We start from the raw sequence: 19,588 nt of genomic DNA, 5'->3' as shown, positions 1-19,588 counted from the left end.
GTCTTTCTAATCAATTTTTCAGTTTGAATTAATAATATACTGCCAAAATCTACTGCCTATTACTTGCTATTCATCAAGGCCTTCTCTTTATATAAAGAAATAGCTTAAGCACCAACACAACTGGATAAGTAATAGAGACTTTTATCATTATTATCTGAATTGAGAATAGATGGTTTTGTCCGAGATAATTGACTAATGATATGGTTATGGGTGAAAATTTAATTAAAGAAAATTAAATTTATGTCCTCAAATTCTATAAAAAGGAAATCAGTAATTAAATTGCAATCTCGTGTTTGAGGGTGAAATTAAATTTTATATTGCAAATTTAGTGCTCATTGATGTCAAAGCTATATTTCAAAGTATTATGAGTTTTGTTATGGGGTCTAAGACAAAAATCATTAATAAATGTTGGTCCTATTTCTATGACTTGTAAATGATATCATGCTAAATCAAGTCTGTGGCAAGTAGTATGCAAATCCAGACCTAGTTCTACACACCATGCTGTGTTGCCACTATGACGGTGTTTACTGAGTGCTTCCTTTCACTGTGAGGCAGAAGGAGGCCTCTGCACTTGAATATATTACATTCAAATTACTAAATTAAAGTGCTATTTTGCTATTCCTTGTGACTTTTCGTGTGTACCAACAGCCATAGCAATTAGATTTCTTAAAATGCAGATGTTGTTGCGTGCTTACAAGTAAACTAAATCCCCAGAGTCAAAAATTACTTAAAGCAGAATGTAATCGTGGGAAGTGGACCAGAAAAGCAGGCAAAACTTGTACAGAGACAAGAATTATGTTTCTACATACAAGTGTTTTAAAGACACACTGAGACTGACATAACCTTTTTACAGCTTGTTATGAATATTTTTCCTCTTGCTTTTAAAAAATATTTATACTTTGTGGGAAAAGTTGGCATTTGTTAATAATTTGTTAATAATTCACTGGCCACTTATTTCCCAGGGTACTGTCATCACACATAGTTTTTTCCTCTGAAAGGACTTTGTATTAGTTACTTTCTGTTACTCTGATAACATACATCAACAAAAGTACCTAACAGGAGAAAGAGTTTGTTCTGGCTTACAGTTTGAAGGGATCCAGTCCATTTTACGGAGAAGACATGGCTTCAAAAAGGGAAGGCATGCTGGCAGAAGCCAGCAGCCAGCTGTTTATATTGGCTCAGTGTAAGGAATTTAGAGAATAAATGGATAAGAAGACTCAAGGCTGTGGAATAATATCTCTGTCCTTTCTGGTATGTCTGAGATCTTTCCTTATAGGCATTCCTGGAGGCAAAGCAAATCTAAAATGTCCATCACAGGTGCCTGGATTGTCTTCTGCATTTTTCTAGATCCTGTCAAGTTGACAATTGACATTACTTATCACATTTTTTTTAAGGCTAGACTTTGAGTGTGTTAATATGTTGGTGACTAAAATTCCTTAAAGATGTATGTAGTCTTTGTCTGGATTTGAGACTCAGCACTGTTGTAAATAAAGAGAAAAGGAAGTGGGCAGAGTTAATCTTTCCTGCACATAGAATTAATCTTGTCCTCTTGGATTCTATGTTTACAAATCCTATTGCTTTCAGTAATTTTTAGTTGCTTACCAAATTGCCCCACAACTCTATGGTTTGAAGAAATCATATCTCTCATTTCTCAACGTCACTGGTTTCCACAAGAGTGATCCTTTTCTCCATATTTGAGTCACATTAATCCCATCTTCATAGAGAATCTGTCATATATAGTATGTTCTTTGGTCATGAAAATTTATCCCTTCTCTTAGCAAACTGTCAACTCCAGAATGTTGTAACGTAAATCAACTGAGAATGGTTCCCTTTGGCCTTCGATTTCTTCCGTGAATGTGACATACCTGTTATATTTTGTTTTCTAGTATAGAAAGTGAAGCCCCCCAACAACAACAAAATATAAAAAATAATAATTACTCAGACAGTGAACCATGCAGCAAAAATGGACTGAGTCACTTCAGCAAAAGTCTTCATGAAAACAGGGAAGAAATGAAACACATAATGTTATTGGTTCTTACCAGTTCTGAAATTCAGGTAAATATACATCTTTTTTTCTCTAATCTTGAGGGGAGACTCTTAGCTATACTACATTTTGTACAGTAAAATCAATCTTGAATTTTTTGCTAGACAACTCGATCAGCTAGCTTTGTGCATATAATGCCAGCAGGCTTCAAAAGTCTATTTAGAACTGTTTCTGTCTCTTTATTCCAAATTAATGCAGTTCTTTTATAAAACTTGTGCATTTACAGTGTTATCAAATTATAATATATTCCATTACTCTGAAGCAACATCTATATAACTGAGATGTCTTTTTAACTAAGACTAAAGGCAACATGCTATGCCCTAATATCTACAAGATTCCTAGAAGCCATTTCTTTGTGGCATTGCTGGTCTGTGAAGCCCATGCTATACAGCTGAGAACTTCGCAAGGCATGCCTTGACCTCCTCCTGGGCTTCTATGAAAATATGTGCCTATGACCCTTATTTATGTATTAATTTAATTATTTGGAATTTCTGATTGTGTCATGAACTTTTTAAATTTTGGAGCATTACGGGTTTTTAAATTAGAAGAAGCTTAATCTGATCATTTATCATTTTCCTTTTTCTTGTATGTGTGTTAAGATTTTTCCTTTGGGGACTGGTGAGGTGGTTCTGAGGTGTTATTCATGCTCTTCCAGAGGAACTGAGTTAGGGGCCAACCGACTACATTGGGTAACCCAAAAACCATCTCTAAGTACTTCTCCAGGGGATTCAACATCCTCATGTGACCTCTTCAGGCATATCCCTGTTACATTTTGCTATCTAGTGTAGAAAATGAAGCCCCTCCATCACCAAGAAAAAATAAAAAATAATAATTACTTATACGAGAAGTCACTCCGTCCATTTTTGCTGCATGGTGCAAACATAATATGTATCTAGAGAATAATAACAGTAATTATATTAATCAAATCAGAGAAGATGAATATTACTGTCTAGCTGTTAGCGACCACCATACTGTTGTCAGGACTAGATTGATGATTCAGGTTTCCCTTTAGGGATAATTAGGGTCAAGGTTATCTTTTTTTTTGTTTTAATTTTTGTTTTTTAAGATGGGATTTTTCTGTGTAGCCTTGGCAGTCCTGGACTAACTTTTTATACCAAGCTGGCCTGGAACTCACAGAGATCCACCTTTCTCTGCTTCCCTGAATGCTGGGATTAAAGGTGTGTACTACCACACCTGGCTTCCAGGCGATCTTCTACTGGTGTATTCCTGGATTTGAATATTTGACTCTTAGACTTAACCTATATTGGATATTGGTTTTTGTGTTGGAAGAGTCATGTAAAAAGAAAAAAAAAATGTTTATTTCTAGCCCAGAAATCATCAATTTTCTCCTGAATTCTTCTGAAAAAAAAAAAAAGAGAGAGAATGATTACATCTGTTGTCTATTTCTTTCATTCTGTATTTTGTCATGAGTAAATTCCAAAGGCCAATTTTTTCTCTTCATACCCTCACCTAGAATACTTTTACACAATTATCAGCACCTCAAGTCCACCAGTCCATGTTACCATAGCTACCAGTGGTAAAAAACAGTGCAGAACTCTGTAAGGGGTCACTATTGTTTGTCCTCTGTATCCCCCAATTCTCAGTGCTGTGAAAAAACCAAATCTACTGTCACAAGCTTGAGCTTAGGGTATTGGTGTTAGGGTTAAGACAAATGTTTGCACACTATGGTTAGAAAGACTAGAGAAGCTAAATGAAGATGGCTTGACATTGAATATGAGAAAGCAATGCTATCTAGGTGTGGTGGTTTCAATTAAAACGGCTCCCATAGGTCCATAGGGTGTGGTGATATCAGGAGGTATTTTTTCTAGGAGTAAGTGCAGCTTTGTTGGATAAAATATGTCACTAAGTGCACTTTGAGGTCTCAGATGCTCAAGCCAGGACCAGTGCTTCACTCTCTTCCTGCTGCCCTCTAATCCAGATTTAGAACTCTCAGATGCCTCTCCAGCAACATGTCTGCCTACATGGCACCATACTTCCCACCATGATGAGAAGGGATTAAACCTCTGAACATGTAAACAAGCCTCCAATTAAGCACTTTCCTTTATAAGAGTTACCATGATCATGGTTTCTCTTCACAGCAATAGAAACCCCAACTAAGACAGTAGGGAAGAAGGACAAGCTTCTGCATAGAACTACAGTTGGTCTAGTCAGACACTAGGAAATGCCTGTGGAACACCCGGAAGGAGAAGGAGAACATGGGGTAGGTACTGATATCCTCCTCCCTAGATAACTTCTCAGCCTTGTGATTCTTCCTCTTCCGGCAGCTATCAATTGTGAATAGTTTCTCGGCTAGAAGTGGGACCTCGTGCCCACTTCCCCTCTTCCATGCTGAGATTTTGTGTGGCCTGGACAGGTTCAGGTCATAGGCATGTTGCTGGATTCTCTAGGTTCATCTGCCCAGTTGGGCATCTTCCCTCCTGTGTCTGGGAAATAATATTTCCTCGATGTTTTCCACTACCTTTGGCTCTTAAAATCCTTCTGCCCCCACTTCTGAATAAATACCTGGGCCTTAAGAAGAAGAATGTGACAAGGATATTCCGCATAGAACTGAGCACTATCGCATCCCTGACTCTTTGTATGCTGTCTGGTTAATCACCATTTACTTCAAGAAGTTTCTCTGATGAGGATGCAATGATGGGTATAGTAATGTGTTATTAGGAGCTGTTTTAGTGCTATATTCTCTTAGTCCCATGACCTTTCTGGTTTAAATGGCCTTATTAAGAGTATCATGTATGAGCTGCATCTCTGGAGTGGGCCTTAAATCCAATCAAAAACTGTTTGATTGTGGGGAGGGAATATCGAGGTAAGCGTTTTGGAGGCCCATAGGGAATGGCGAGTGAAACATCATCAACTCCTATGACACCTCGAAAAATTCTGATCCACCGCACACAGTACTGAAACACTAGGGACTCCTAGTACACTAGTGAAATCTCACAATGGGTCTAGGCTAGGGCAGTGACTGCTTCCCCCTTCTTTATGGAAATATCCTAAAGTGATCTCCCCACCACACCCCCACCTCTCTCACATTTCCTGCACCAACCTGATGGATTGTTACTGGTGCTTGAGGATGCATGGGGTGGTTTGATTGGTCTTTCAGTCATTTAAAGGCTGTTACACTCAACAATTATAAAGGTATATCTGCACCTTTGAGTCTAGTCTCTGGAGTCTGCTTCCTAAGATTCTGTGTGGGCTCCATCTCCACTCACCCTCCTTTCCCCATTCCTGATCCCCACATTTGATTGTTCGCATAACATTTTTGCTGCTATTGCACCCATGGGTCTATCTTGCAGACAGGCCAATGACATAGCTGGTAGGGTTCATACTGGGTCTACTTGATGGCTGCTTTTCTCCTCTGTAGCATGCATATCACCTACAGAAGCTAGGGACCTCTTCATCTATAACAACTCAACTATCTTTTCCTTGAGGTCTCAAATTGCATATTATTCTTACCTAACAAATATGTGCATACTTAATGACTTTGAACAATAATTTTTGATTGTTCTTAATGCTTTCTGACTCCTCTGGTAATTCTAATCCACATGATACCATTTAGAACTGCAGTTAACTAAAGATTCAACTAGGTGACAATATCATGTGGGCTTTATAGTCTGCAGGTATGTTGACTATGAACATGAGTGTCAATCCAACCTGGGATCAAGGCACTTTAGTTCTATTTCACACATTGCACTCTTATCAGTTTGGGTTCTCTGAGTTTGGCATTACAAAAGACAGAAAGTCAAATCACCTCATTGACTTAACACCTGACATAACATGAAAATCATTACTTTGCTATGGTTATTGGTAAAAGTCAATCCAAGGTTAGTTCATATTCAAAAAGAAGAGCATTAAATCTTTCTCCTTTGCATAATACATAGCAGTGCAAAATAAACTAAGAAGAGAATAATTGAAGCTAATCAAAGTGCTATCCAAAAAGTAAAAGCCCTGTGGTGAAATTACTTACCTTCTATACAGGATGTTTATCCCTTATTTTAGATTCTTCAGAGAACTCTAAGGCAGAAATTTGCAAGGCAAAGTTTTAATGGGAGTAAAATTAGGTTAAAGAAACAAAGGCAAGCAAGGAAAGAAAAGCAAACAAGATTCTTGAGGAAGTTATAAAAAAAAAAAGAGTATGAGCAAAAGAGGCATTTGAAACAAGTCTCTAAAAATCTAGCCAGGAGCCCAGAGCTTGGTTATTTCCCTCCCTGGCACGTTTCCAAGCACTGAGGCCAGAGTGCTTTTGTGCCCAGTCCCAACTCAGCAAAGGGAGTGAGTTACCTCTGGGTAGGAATTATAATACTGGCTAAACCAGCTACTTGGCTACAAGAAATTTTTAAAGGTTGACTCTAGTGTGAGCATTCACTAGGAAACATTCCTGAAGTCTGTGGGATTCGATTTCTCAGGCCTGAAAGAGAACCTTTGTGATGTGTTACATATCTACCAGCACAGGTCAGAATCCACCGAACATGGGAGAGACCAGACTTATACTAGAAATGATCGTGTAGCATCAAGCCCAACATTTCGTGTTAATATTTAATGTGTACTGTAGATTGAACAGTAATGATGACTCCAAGACTATCAACCACGTACAATGGAAAAGGAAGAGATTGCTGAAGGACTGGCAGACATGCACTTGAGTATAAATTAATATCTACATACCAACAGTCATATCAACTTCATTATAATGAAAGGTCATATATCATACATGAGAATATGTGTAGTTCTGTGTTACTGTGTCTATTGTATGATTTTTTTTTTTTCTGAGAAAACATGAACAAATGTCAGCTCACTTCGGACAGGGTATCAACAGCAGAAGCAGAGAAATAATCCCACCCAAGTGTAGTTGTGTGAACCAATTGTAATTACTTATAGAAGCACTACTGAGGGCATACTTAGAGGAGGAAGTAAAATATCTGTATTTCTCCAGCAGCTCTTAACTGTCGATAAGTCCAAAAAGAGGTCAGGAACATCATGAGCCCCCCTTCCCTTTATGATTGAAAGTTAATGGGACCAATCTTGTGAAGGTTTTCTGTGGATTATCATGCTGGTGGCTGGACAAACTCCCATTTGCTTCTTGTGTCTGGTAAAGAGATCTCATGGTGACAAGTGATTTTAAAAATTTCAAGCTTAGGCTTTTTTTATTTTTTCAGGAATAAAAGTTACATAGAGATAATATAAAACCCTCTAAAGTTCCCAATATCGTCCTGTGTTTTTCACTGCTCTTGTCTCCAGAAAAAGAGAAACAAGGAAGGTAAAAAAAAAAAAAAACAAAAAAACACAGAAGAATGGTGCAAATTTTAGCTGATATCAGGTATGTTATCTTTGTGACAGCACAATAATTATAGTTTTATCTCTCTGTTTTAAATGCTGTTGGTGTTTAAAGGTGAATATATTTTTTTTCTATTTATAGCAAGAAATGCAGGATATATTTTTCAAACACATGGAAAGAATAAAGGCAATTTTACTATATGTTTCTATTTTGATTGAGGGTCTCTATCTTTTATTAAAATAAAGGTCAGTGAGCACAGACTACATGACCAACATGAAAAGATTTCATTGCTCCGCTGCCTCAAGCCCTCATACTAATCAGAATGAAGAGTGTGTATATTAGAAGACCTCAACTTGGAAAACTGCATATGTTTTCAGAATTAGTAGATAAATCCCCCAAACCCAGAGCTCTAACATATCAGAGAGTCGTGGGTGTCTGGGGGTTAGGTACACACTAAGACATTTGTTTCAAAGTCAAGTAGTGATCATTGTATACCTATCTCAAGTCCTGTGACTTATGACGTGACATTGCGCTGAGTTCTAGGAAGAATGACAGCACCAAATAAGGCTGAGAACAGCTTTTTCTTCTTCTGCTCTAATAACAGGTTTAAAGTTCCCCTTACCAACTCTCCCGGTATGCTTTCTACCGCTGTGGTAATAACCATGGCCAAATGCAACTTGGGAAAGTAAACATTTATTTGGCTTTCCCATCACAGTCTATCACAGATAAGTCAGGGCAAGAAATTAAGCAGGAACCTGGGCACAGGAACTGAAGCAGAAGCCGTGGGGGACATCACTTACTGGCTTGATCACTGTGGCTTGCTTTCATATCCAGCTCAGCATCATGGGGCCAGGAGGGGTACCTCCACAGTAGGCTGGATCCTCCATCTATTAGTTATTAATCAAGACAATATTCCACAGATTGCCTACAGGCCAATCTTATGGACGTGTTTTCTCAATTGAAGTTCCTCTTGCCAGATAACTCTGCTTGTGTCACGTTGACAAAAAAATCTAACCAGGGCACCAATACAATAATTTATTCATAAATGAAGGCAACAAAAAATATGAGAAACTAAACATGGATAGGGATAAAATTATTATAGAAAGCATGTGATCCCAAGTAAGGGTTCAATGAGAACGGATATCCTGCTATGCCTGGCAGACTTCGATTTCAAAAGTGATTTATTCACTCTCCTGCCTGCTATAAGTCCAGCATTGCTAGCTCCATGGCCCAACGCCGCTATTCTTTCTGGCACTTTCCCTACACTGAAAGGACATGCTCCCAATAAAAGTTACATTCTCTGTGGTAGCATTTCTTATCTCAACAGTCCAAATGGGGCTACAAAAGCTGGACAACCTTGTGTCCTTTTCAAACTTCAAGGGGGAGATTCTTGCTTCAGAGCTCCCCAAGGGTTTGGCTGACATCTCTGTGATAAATGAAGCACAGCCTAACTTTCCCTCATTTCCACACAGGCATTGTTCCTAATCATAACCTCCAATAAACCTCTTTCATTCAGATCTTTATCAGCTTCTAATGAGTTTTGACTAACATCATCTTGCTTGCTTAGTAAGTTATTTGAAGGAAGCTGTATCACAGAAGGTTAAAAACATATAGAAGTGGATGCAAGAACAGGTCACTCACACAAGGTTTTTTTTTGCTTTATTCTTTAAATGTTTTATATAAAGCATGTGCTCAGAATGTACCAGTGTGTGTGTGAGAGAGAGAGAATTTCTGTATTTTTATTTTTCCACATCCTAATGAGAAGCATGGGTTTTCTGAATATGTAAACTACAGAGAGGTCATGTGAACCAATAAAGACATTGATGTGAATGTGTGTACTTTTCTAAGACTAAAATTTCATTTGTGTGTCTGTGTACATACCTTTCTGTGTGTGTTCACACATGTGAGTGAAGGGCCCATGGGGTCCCGAAGAAGGTGTTGGATCACTGGAGCTGAAGTTCACAGGTGGTTGTTAGTATATAATGTGGGTGCTATGAACTGAACTCAGGTCCTATAGAATAGCAGGAAGTGCTTTTAACAACTGAAACCATGTCTTAGCCCCACAGATATGTGTTCCTTGATGCACACCAGTTATTTTTCTTTTTTTGTCTTTCTTATGTAAACACATCACTGGTCAACGTAGGAACTGATTGATCAAACTTGGTCAGACAAGTTATAGCTTGGGATTAGGTTACTCTAACTGGTCAAATGAGATGAAAATTGAGTTCAAAGATCAAATCATTACTGAAGTTCACGACCAGATTACCAAAAATTCATCTTGAAAATGTGGGTTATTATTAGAGTTGAAATATATCCCACAGGAACACCTGTATAACAGTTGGACCTCACCTAGAGGCTCTGTTTTGGGAGACCATGGATCTTTGGATAGGGGGAAAGAAGGAGAGAGGGTGGCCTCAGGAGGAGAAGAGGGAGGGGGCTGCAATCAGGATATGAAATTGTAAAACTATAAAAATTAAATAAAAAATTGAGACCAATACAAAACAAAAAAGAAAGAAAAAATACCTTTTACTTTTCTTCATTTCCAAAATCAGATATGAAGCAAGTACATTTTGTTCTAGCTCCACGAAACATCAGTACTTGCTAAATTGTTCATTAAAGCTAGATCTTGCTTTTAACCCAGGTACCCACTCCCGTGCCCAGTCCTGTCTTTCTGCTATGCTGAGTCTGACCTTGTCCATGTTACTTTTCTCAGCCAGTATTTTTAGCCTTAATACTTCTTTCCCAGACCCAAACCTTTCCCTCCTCTCTCCTTTGTAAACTAATGGGAAGAATGGGGTAACAGTAAGATAATGTACCGGCTTCACCATCCGCTTTTCTTTTTCCACTCTATGAAGGGCCCTATTTGTCTATGTGCTGCCCTTGGCCTACACAGTGTTCCAGGACTGATAAGGTCTGTTATTTATTGAATGAACTAATTCATTAATCTATCGACTTGCCCGCCTTAGTAGCCTATAAATCCATCATCATACTGAGAAGGATTATAAAACAAAACAAAAGCTCAGAATGAGAAAAAAAAAAAAACATTTAACAGACACTACAGGAATGTCTGAACAGGGAATAAAAGCTACAAAAAGTGTTTCCTGCAAATTTACATCTTTAAGAGGATTACCCCCGGAGGGTTGCTGGCCACTTTTTCCAGAGTAAGCAGTTGTGGGGCAGTTTGTGCTCACCTTTTAGCCTCTGGTTTTATTAAGAGCTCAGCACCCTGGGTGGAGAACTGGCTAGGCTGGTTGGCACCTGACTAAGAAGAGCTTTATTACAGTGGGAAGGGAGGAGACATGGACAACCTTGATGACGCAGCCCTGGGCACCAAGAAAACACAAAATCCTTTTGAGTAGCTGCTTCTCTGTGAAATTTTAAAATAAATAACATATATATACATATGTATATATATATTATAAATATAAAGTATATTCTGCATATAATATTAGCAACTACATGTGTACTTGGTAGAAACCTCATTTCAGTAATATAGCCATGGTTCTTCCATCTAAAAGTTTCTTCATGATGCTAACAGCTTGGCTACCCTCAGCCTACCCCAGTTAGCCACTGATCTGATTTTCATCATTCTAGATTAGTTTTGCCTTTCTGGACCTCCATATGAATGACATTATCTTGGAGGTATTATGATGTCTGGCTCTTTTCTCCAAGATGTTTTGGAGCCATCTATAAAGTGCCATATATTAGAACTTCACAATTTTTAAACGTTTTTGTTGTTAACTAAATTTATTCTTTGACGACTTCAAATATATATGTGTTTATATATTATATAAATTACACATATATTATATAAATTATATCTATAACTGTGTCTATATCTTCTATATCTATATAATGCATGGTGATTAATTCTACTGTTCATGCTTTCTTATCTCCATTCCATCCAATCAAACTCTTTCCTAGAAGGTCTGTTTCAACATGCATGTCTTTGATTCATGACTGACTGATTTTTTTATTAAATTTTGATAATTTATATTAATTACAGTTTATTCACTTTGCATACTAGCTGTAGTCCCCTCCCTCATTCCCTCCAATCCCACCTTCCCTCTCTCATCTCTTCCTATGCCCCTTTCCAAATCCACTGATATGGGAGGTCCTCTTCCCCTTCCATCTGACCCTAGCTTATCAGGTCTCATTAGGAATGGCTGCATTGTCCTCCTCTGTGGCCTGGCAAGGCTGCTCTCCCCTAAGGGAGAGGTGATCAAAGAGCCAGCCACTGAGTTCATGTCAGAGACAGTCCCTGTTCCCCTTACTAGGGAACCCACTTAGAGACTGAGCTGCCATGGGCTACATCTGAGCAGGGGTTCTTGGTTATATCCATGAATGGTCCTTGGTTGGAGTATCAGTCTCTGAAAAGAAACCTGGACCCAGATATTGTGGTTCTGTTGCTCTCCTTGTGGAGCTCTTGTCCTCTCCAGGTCTGACTATCTCTTTCTTCTTTCATTAGATTCCCTGCTCTCTGCCCAAAGTTTGGTTACAAGTCTCAGCATCTGCTTTGATACACTGCTGGGTAGAGTCTTTCAAAGGCCCTCTGTGGTAGACTCTTGTCCTGTTTCCTTTTTTTCTCCTTTTTCCAATGACCATCCAATTTGTCTTTCTGAGTGAGGATTGATCACCTTACCCAGGATCCTCCTTCTTGCTTAGCTTCTTTAGGTGTACAGATTTTAATGTTTGTCCTATGTTATATGTCTAGTATCCACTTTATGAGTGAGTATATACCATGTGTGTCTTTCTGCTTCTAGGATAACTCACTCAGGATTATCTTTTCTATTTCCCACCATTTGCCTGCAAATTTCATGACTTCCTTGTTTTTAATTGCTGAGTCATATTTCATTGTGAAGATGTACCACAATTTTTGTATCCATTCCTCTGTTGAGGGACAGGTTGTTTCCAGATTCTGGCTATTACAAATAAAGCTGCTGTGAGCATGATTGAACAAATGTCCTTGTTGTATACTTGAGCATATTTTGGATATATGCCTAGGAGTGGTATAGCTAGATCCTGAGGAAACGCTATTCCTAATTGAGAATTGATTTCCAGACTGGTTGTACAAGTTTACATTCCAACCAGCAATGGAGGAGGGTTTTCCTTTCTCCACATGACTGATTTTAACCAGCACATCCACATGGCTGAGGATATGGAATTATCCACTAGAGCCTGGTGATATTACCAATGGGTACACAACTAAAGGCAATTACTCCTGCTCCTCCAGCACCACCATAGACAATAGGTTCCTAGATGGGCATGTGAGCGAATCTCCTTTATCCAAGACTGACTATTGAAAGGTCTAGTCTAGTACATCCCATTGTAGGAAACCAGTGTTTCAATGGCTGCATGATGCCTGAAAATTCTTGTTTCCCATCCCTTCTTTTTGTCATTGAACTCTTACATACTGCCTGTCCCTTCTTCAGTATTCCCCAGCCTTAGAGGAGGTGGTATAAATGTCTTGATTAGGGCAGAGCTCTCAGCTGTCACCACTGATTTTTAGCACCTTGAGCTGCCATGAATCTCTGCACTCACTGTTATTCACTGCAAAGGAAAGCTTCCATGAATAGAAACATACATAAATATCTAAGAGGCAGTTTGTTGCCTTGTTGACTCATCTAAACAAGAGTAGCAAATATCCCTGACTAGAGCCTATGAGTTCCTCAGTCATGTTGTTTTGACTAAGGTTACAGCACCAAGCATGAATCCCTCCTCTTCAGTCGGATCCGATAAGAAAGCATATGGCCACCCCAATAATAGTCATTCATCAGACTTTGTTATTTGCCTGGCAAGTTGATATTGTAACTTCCAGGATTCATGACTTTAAGAGTATAGATGGGTTTCCTTTCCTAGCAGTCTGCATAGCAACTTCAGGCACTGGGTACCTTAACTATCAGGTCACTGATAACTAGTGATTATTGAGCTGCCCTTGAAGATCAACTTGATTTCTCTATGTACTATAACTAAGGTACATGGCACTTTCAATAATAGAGGTTAGCCATCTAGTTCCGGTGGGTAACCAAGATTACCATTAATGGTCTATGTTGTTTGGGGTGCTTCTGGGCCTTCCTGAACAGAAACTCATAGAGAGGATCCCACACATGGCACTGGGATTTGAATTTGATCATCCACGGCTGCTGAGATTAGTATTATCTACCATGTAGGGTACCACCATTCAAATTATCTTAAATACCTTTAAATTGTCTTATAGAACATTATATGCTTGATATATACATAAGCAAATGAGTATTTTTTTTCTTTCACCCTCAGTTTTGCTCAATCCCCCAATCTTCCCTTTCAGCTCCTCCTGTGTCTCATTTCTCATTTTCCTTCCCCACTGAAATTGTGCCTCGCTAATATCACCTCCTTCCATTTTGTGTGTGTTCCACTAGATGCCACATCCACCACTGAACAGGGTTTTTTACATATAAATATGGCACCAGTGGATCACTTGTTGATTACCAGTTGATTACTTGGATATTTTGTGTTTTTCAAAATATTTTTGCTACTGAAAATCAAGCTACTGTGCATATTTGTGAATAATCATTTAGGAGATATATATTTTCATCTTTGTGAGTGAAAAAGCTAAGGATGTTACTATTGGGTTATAGTGTATGTATATTTACAAATTTTAAAGTGTTTTCTAATTAACCTTTTTAAAAAGACCTTTTCCTTTTTTTTTGGAAAGTTTGTATGATAGTAAGTTTCCATATGTCCTTTTCAAATTTCCTTACAGGTAGTTATCCCTCCTCCTACTGCCTCCTGTCTTCTCGCCTTCCTTCCCACTTCCTGCATAGACTTCCTCTCATTAGCCACCTTGCTGCCTTCATAGTACCTTCCTTTTACTTGTTCCCCCTTTAATTTTAGCTTTTATTCCACCCACCCTTTGGTCATTTCCTATTTTTTTCAGGCTTTTATGGCTACTCCAACTTCAATACACCAGTCTAAGAAATCTGCATCTGAGGGAGGCTATGTGGCCTTCATATGTTGTGGGCTTTCTCATCTGCAGCCTAGCAAGATATGTCCATTGCTGCAATCGTAGCATGAATTTTAGGGTAGTAACCAAGACTTTTTGATTATAGTTAAGGTCCACCCATACCTGACACTGTCAACAAGTTCAAGTACCTGTTGCTAAATTAATCATGGGCTCTATAAGAAAATGAATTATATTCAATAAAACTGCTCAACTTGCAGCAGATAAGACTGTTGAGCCCTAAATGGGGTGTCTTTATCACAAGCCTTCCTTCAAACCCAGAGATAGTTGAAGAAAAGGTGGGAATATTTTAAGAGCCAGAGAAGGAAGATGACCTCAATGAAATGTTTCCATAAACAGCAGGAAATATGTCCATATAAACTCACAGCAGTTTTTTCAGCATGCACAAAAGCTGTACAAGCAAAGCTAAACAAAATTCCAGCACCGATAAGGTGAGGTGGACAAGAAGTCTCATCTCTAGATGAGGAGCTGTTGGTATTTGGTAGCCATGGGGAGAGAGAAGGTCAGTTTTCTTTCTTGGTGTGACATCTAGTATGTTGAACGCACTCAGGCCCCACATGCAGGAGTGATTAGCCATCACAAACTGGATCAAATGGTTTTGAGAGAGAGAAAGAGAGGGGGCAGTGTTGGGGGAGAGTGTAAAAAGTGTTCTAATATGCTTTATTAATTTAAATATTTACCTAAATAACTTACTAAAAATTACCTAAATAACTTGAGTAATTAAAAACTCAAGAGATTTTTAAAGTTATGAACATATGATTATTTCCATAACCAATCTTATAAAAAACACAAATATTATAAGGCTATCTTTTACATTGCTTATATACCTATTTTCTGACCTTGGTTGTTCAGCTATTTGCTCTGTATTTAAATGTTTCTTTCTGGTGAGAATAGATTAGATCAGAAGACTCAGGAAGCTAATGAAACCTGTATGGCTGAGGAAACTCACAAAACTAGCAAGACAAGGGACACTTAAACTGTTACAAAAATCACAAGAGCACTCCCTGACATTACATAAATGTTAAAAAAAAAAAATCTTGAGGTTGCATTGACCCTTTGGTAGAGCTGCCTACAAGTTGGCTTGAGAGTTTCAAGCTACAGGAATGCATGTTCATTGTAAGTTTTTCATCGTGCATGTTGACAGGGCCTTCAGTGATGTAGCTCCTTTCCTGTCACTTACATCCATGTGGTAACTCCTCCCCATTGTCTTGTAAGTAACAGTAGTAAACTGCTTGTGTCACTAAGGATGGTAGATTCAGGTAAAAATTGCCTTTTGAACTTTTATTTGTGTTATGCTTGGGCTGAATTCACATTTACTGTCTCATAACAAAATTTGTGCTGAAATAGAGACCAGTAGGATGAAAAATGATTTTGGGAGCAAAAAAAAAAAAACAAACCTGCATGGCTCTGAAGTGGCAGATGAATCATGAAACTGAGGGTGATCTACCTCAAAGTACAGCATCTCTGGAGCCATCTTGATGCAACTACTTTGCCCATGTGTGTGGGACTGTACGAGTCCCGGAAGGTATAAAAATAGGCATAAAACTGAGGCTTAACTGCCATCTCAGGAAGAACTTTTCCAGGTAAGGTAGGAACTAGTGGAGAAGGGACATGGGTGGTGTCTTCCACATTAGCCTCTAATTAGACCAAAAAAGTAAGAAAAAGGAAGGCAAAAGGAACCTATTGATTTGCTTCTCCATACAGCTTTCAGAACACAATGGAAAGAGAGTACAGCATAGGTCTGTGCTAAGGAGATCTTTCTGGCATCCAAAGACTCGTAACTTTGGGGAATAATTTGACAGAAGAGGGGGAAGAGCAAGGTAGATTTGATAGGAGATGCTCCCCAGGTTTAAGCTTTAATACAGAGAAAGGAAAAAATCTATTATTCAGCATGCAAAGGGAGACCTGAATAATAATAAACACAGAAGCGACAATGATCTGAACTTGAAAAGAAGAAATGAAAGTCTCTCACAGCCTGGTTTTTGATGCTGTAGGATTTGAGAGTGTGTGCTATCAGTCTGAACGTCATGCAAGTTGAGAACCTGAGGAACATACCCACCACTTCTTGCTGCAAATGCTTCAGAACATTGTAAGGGAAATCAGTCCCAGATGGAATAGCTCATCTGAGCCAGGAGGTATGATTGGCTCTGGGTCCCCACGAATATCAGGAGCTGAAAGACAACAGGATATGCACGACTAAGGAAACTGCACGTGGAAGAGGAAGTGTCTGATGTTCAGTTCATCAGACCTGATGAGACTGAGCACACATCATAGTTAAGGAGCCTAGGGCTGGTATGTGGCTTTGTGATAGGATGTGATCTTTATGGGGTAGATATATTCTGTTAGATCAGAATACTTTAGAGTAGCATCTACATTAGATTTATGCTCAGGAGGCAATAATGAAAATGGGAAGCAGACAAAGCCTGTCTACTTCACCCGGAAGCAAATGTGGAAACTATATGTCAAGCCACAGTTTCTAGGATTAAAATTTTAGTGGAATGTCAAATGACGTGAATCTTCAAACTTCTGAAGATTCAGGTAACAGATCACCGGAAATGCGGGGAAAGCACTGGGAGACAGATAAAAACAGATGAGAAAAATTCAACTTGCCCTACAGATTGGTAGCCAGCCTCCTATACCAATAATCTATATGTGTTTTTGGAAGTCGCCAGGACTAACCTGACTAACCATCTGAGAGGGGGTTACTTGTCTGGTACTGGGCTTTTGTTAGTATATGGTTCTTGTGGGCGCATTGTCAGCCCACATGACTTAACTTCCTTCAAGATGTACATACACTTATATGTTATTAGGTGTATTCTCTATAATTTTAAGTAAATATATAATAATACGATTTATTGAGGCTTATCAGGCAACTTTGCCTCTACTTCTTCTGTCTTGACATCCTGCCCTCCACTTAGCTGGAGTCCCCTTCCTATTATTCTCTATCCCACTTCAAATCACCTGTATTCTGGTATTTCTCTTCCTAGCATCATCACCCCAACCTACAATCCCTTTGTACTTTTCTGGTTTCTCTGGCTATTCCATATTGCATACTCTCATCTGAATTGTAAGACCTGGGGTCTCACTGCTCAGGAGCTCAGAATCGCACCCTTCCCAGGAACACTCACAGACCACAACTCTTTGCAAAAGTAAGAGGTTTACTCTAATAGCGATCGGCTCGCCCCTCCCAAGACAGGAGACGACCCTGAACATGCAAGGAACAGGGTTTTTATACCTGAAAATCGGACCACTTTTGCTCTATACATCGATTGGTCAGCAAGAATAGCATGAAGATAGTTTACAGCTGATTGTTTGTGGTTTTTCTCAGAACAGTTCACCCCGCCCTTCAAGAGCTATCTGCACCTGGCTTCAATTCAAATAATCACAGTTGTTTTTCTCATTCCCGGGTGGTCCCTCAGAATATTTGAAACTTAAAAACACACTTGTTTTCTTTTATTTTTTGAGTTCTTTGTATATTCTGGATATTAATTGTCTGTTAGATGTATAATTGGCAATGACTCTCTCCCCTACGTTTTCTTGTAACATAGAAATCAAGAAAGTTTGATTGTTTTCTTAGCTGTACAAAAGTCATTTAGTTTTATGAGGTCACTGTTGTCAATTGTTGGCCTTAATTTTAGCCAATGGAGTCATGTTCAGCAACTCCTTTTTTACACCTCTATTTTGTAGGCTAAGGCTTATATTTTCTTCTAGCTTCTTTAGGGTTTAGGATTTCAAACTAAATTCCTTGATCAACTTGAAACTCATTTTTATGCCGGATGACAGATATAAGTCTACTATAATTCTTCTGAATGTGGATATTCAGTTTTCCTAGTACCATTTTTTGAAAATGCTTTCTTTTCTCCAGGATATTATATTTTATTTCTTTGGTCTATATGTAGATTTTGTGTTAGTGTCTTACTAGTTTTATTACTTTAGCTCTAAAATATATTTTGAAGTTTTCAATAAAAAAATCTGCCAGTATTCTTCTTTTTTCTCAGGATTGCTTTGGCTATTCAGAATCTTTTCTGGTTCCATATGACCTATAGAATATATTTTCTATTTCTATGAAGAATGGTATATATATTTTGGTTGTTGTTGCATTGAATAGGTAGACTGCTTTTGGTAGAATGGTCTTTTTTTACAGTATGAATGTTATGAATCTCTGATTACAGTATGACTTTTTGCTTTCTAGTGTCTTTTCAAATCTCTTTTCAAAGACTTAGAAAAATTCATTGTAGAGTTTTCACATCCTAAGTTAAGCATATTTCAGGGTTTTATTGTGTTTGATGCTATGAAAGGGGTTGTGCCTATAATCACTTTCTCAATGTATTTGTTGAGGTACACAGAAATGCAATTGATTTTTGTAGGTTGATTTTGTACCCTGCCATGTTACTAACATTGTTGAATGTTTCTAGAAGTTTTACAGTAGAATTTTATGTATGCTATCATGTTTACAAATATAATGTTTTCTTTTTTCCTTAAGTATTCATTTTCCTTTACTTTCCTTTCTTGCCATATTGTTCTAGACAACAATGGACTTTCAGCACTACATTGGCCATAGTGGGTTGGCATGTCTTCTCCCTAGTTTTAAGAATTCAAGGTTTTCTTCATTCATGACAATGTGCGTTGTGGGTTTGTCTTTGTCATAAATTATTTACCTTTATTATGTTGAGGTGCATTTCTTTCAGTACTGCTTTCTTTAAGTACTTTTATCAGGAAAGAATGTTTGACTTTATTAACGTCTTTTTCTCCACCATTGAGATGATCATGTGATTTTTTATCTTTATGTCCATGTATATGACTTATTATATTTATTGACACATATATTGAAACAATCCTGTATTGCCTGGATAAATTCAACTTCACTGTTGTTGAATGACAGTCTTGACCTGTGCTTGAATTCAGTTTCTAGCATTTTATTTAGGACTGTGATATCTAGGTTCATTTGGATATCAGTCTGTAGTGTTTGGTATTTTATTTGTTCTCTTTCTGTTTCGTCTCTGTGTGTGTGTGTGTGCTTGAGTTTACCTGGTTTATTTATGAGAGTAAGAGGAGCATCATAGAATGATTGTTGGAGTGATTCTTCTGTTTCTCGTTTCTCTCTTGAAGAATTTAAGAAGGACTTGTGTCCTTTGAAAGTCTCATAGAATTCTTCTGTGAGTCCATCTAAGCTTGGACTTTTAAAAATTCACTATACATTCTGGCTCTAGACCCGTCCCTTCTCCCCTTCCAGTTCCCCTTTCCTCCCCTACTCCTT

Source organism: Meriones unguiculatus, chromosome 17, assembly GCF_030254825.1.
Source record: "Meriones unguiculatus strain TT.TT164.6M chromosome 17, Bangor_MerUng_6.1, whole genome shotgun sequence".
Taxonomy (NCBI): domain Eukaryota; kingdom Metazoa; phylum Chordata; class Mammalia; order Rodentia; family Muridae; genus Meriones; species Meriones unguiculatus.
This window is presented reverse-complemented; position numbering follows the sequence as displayed.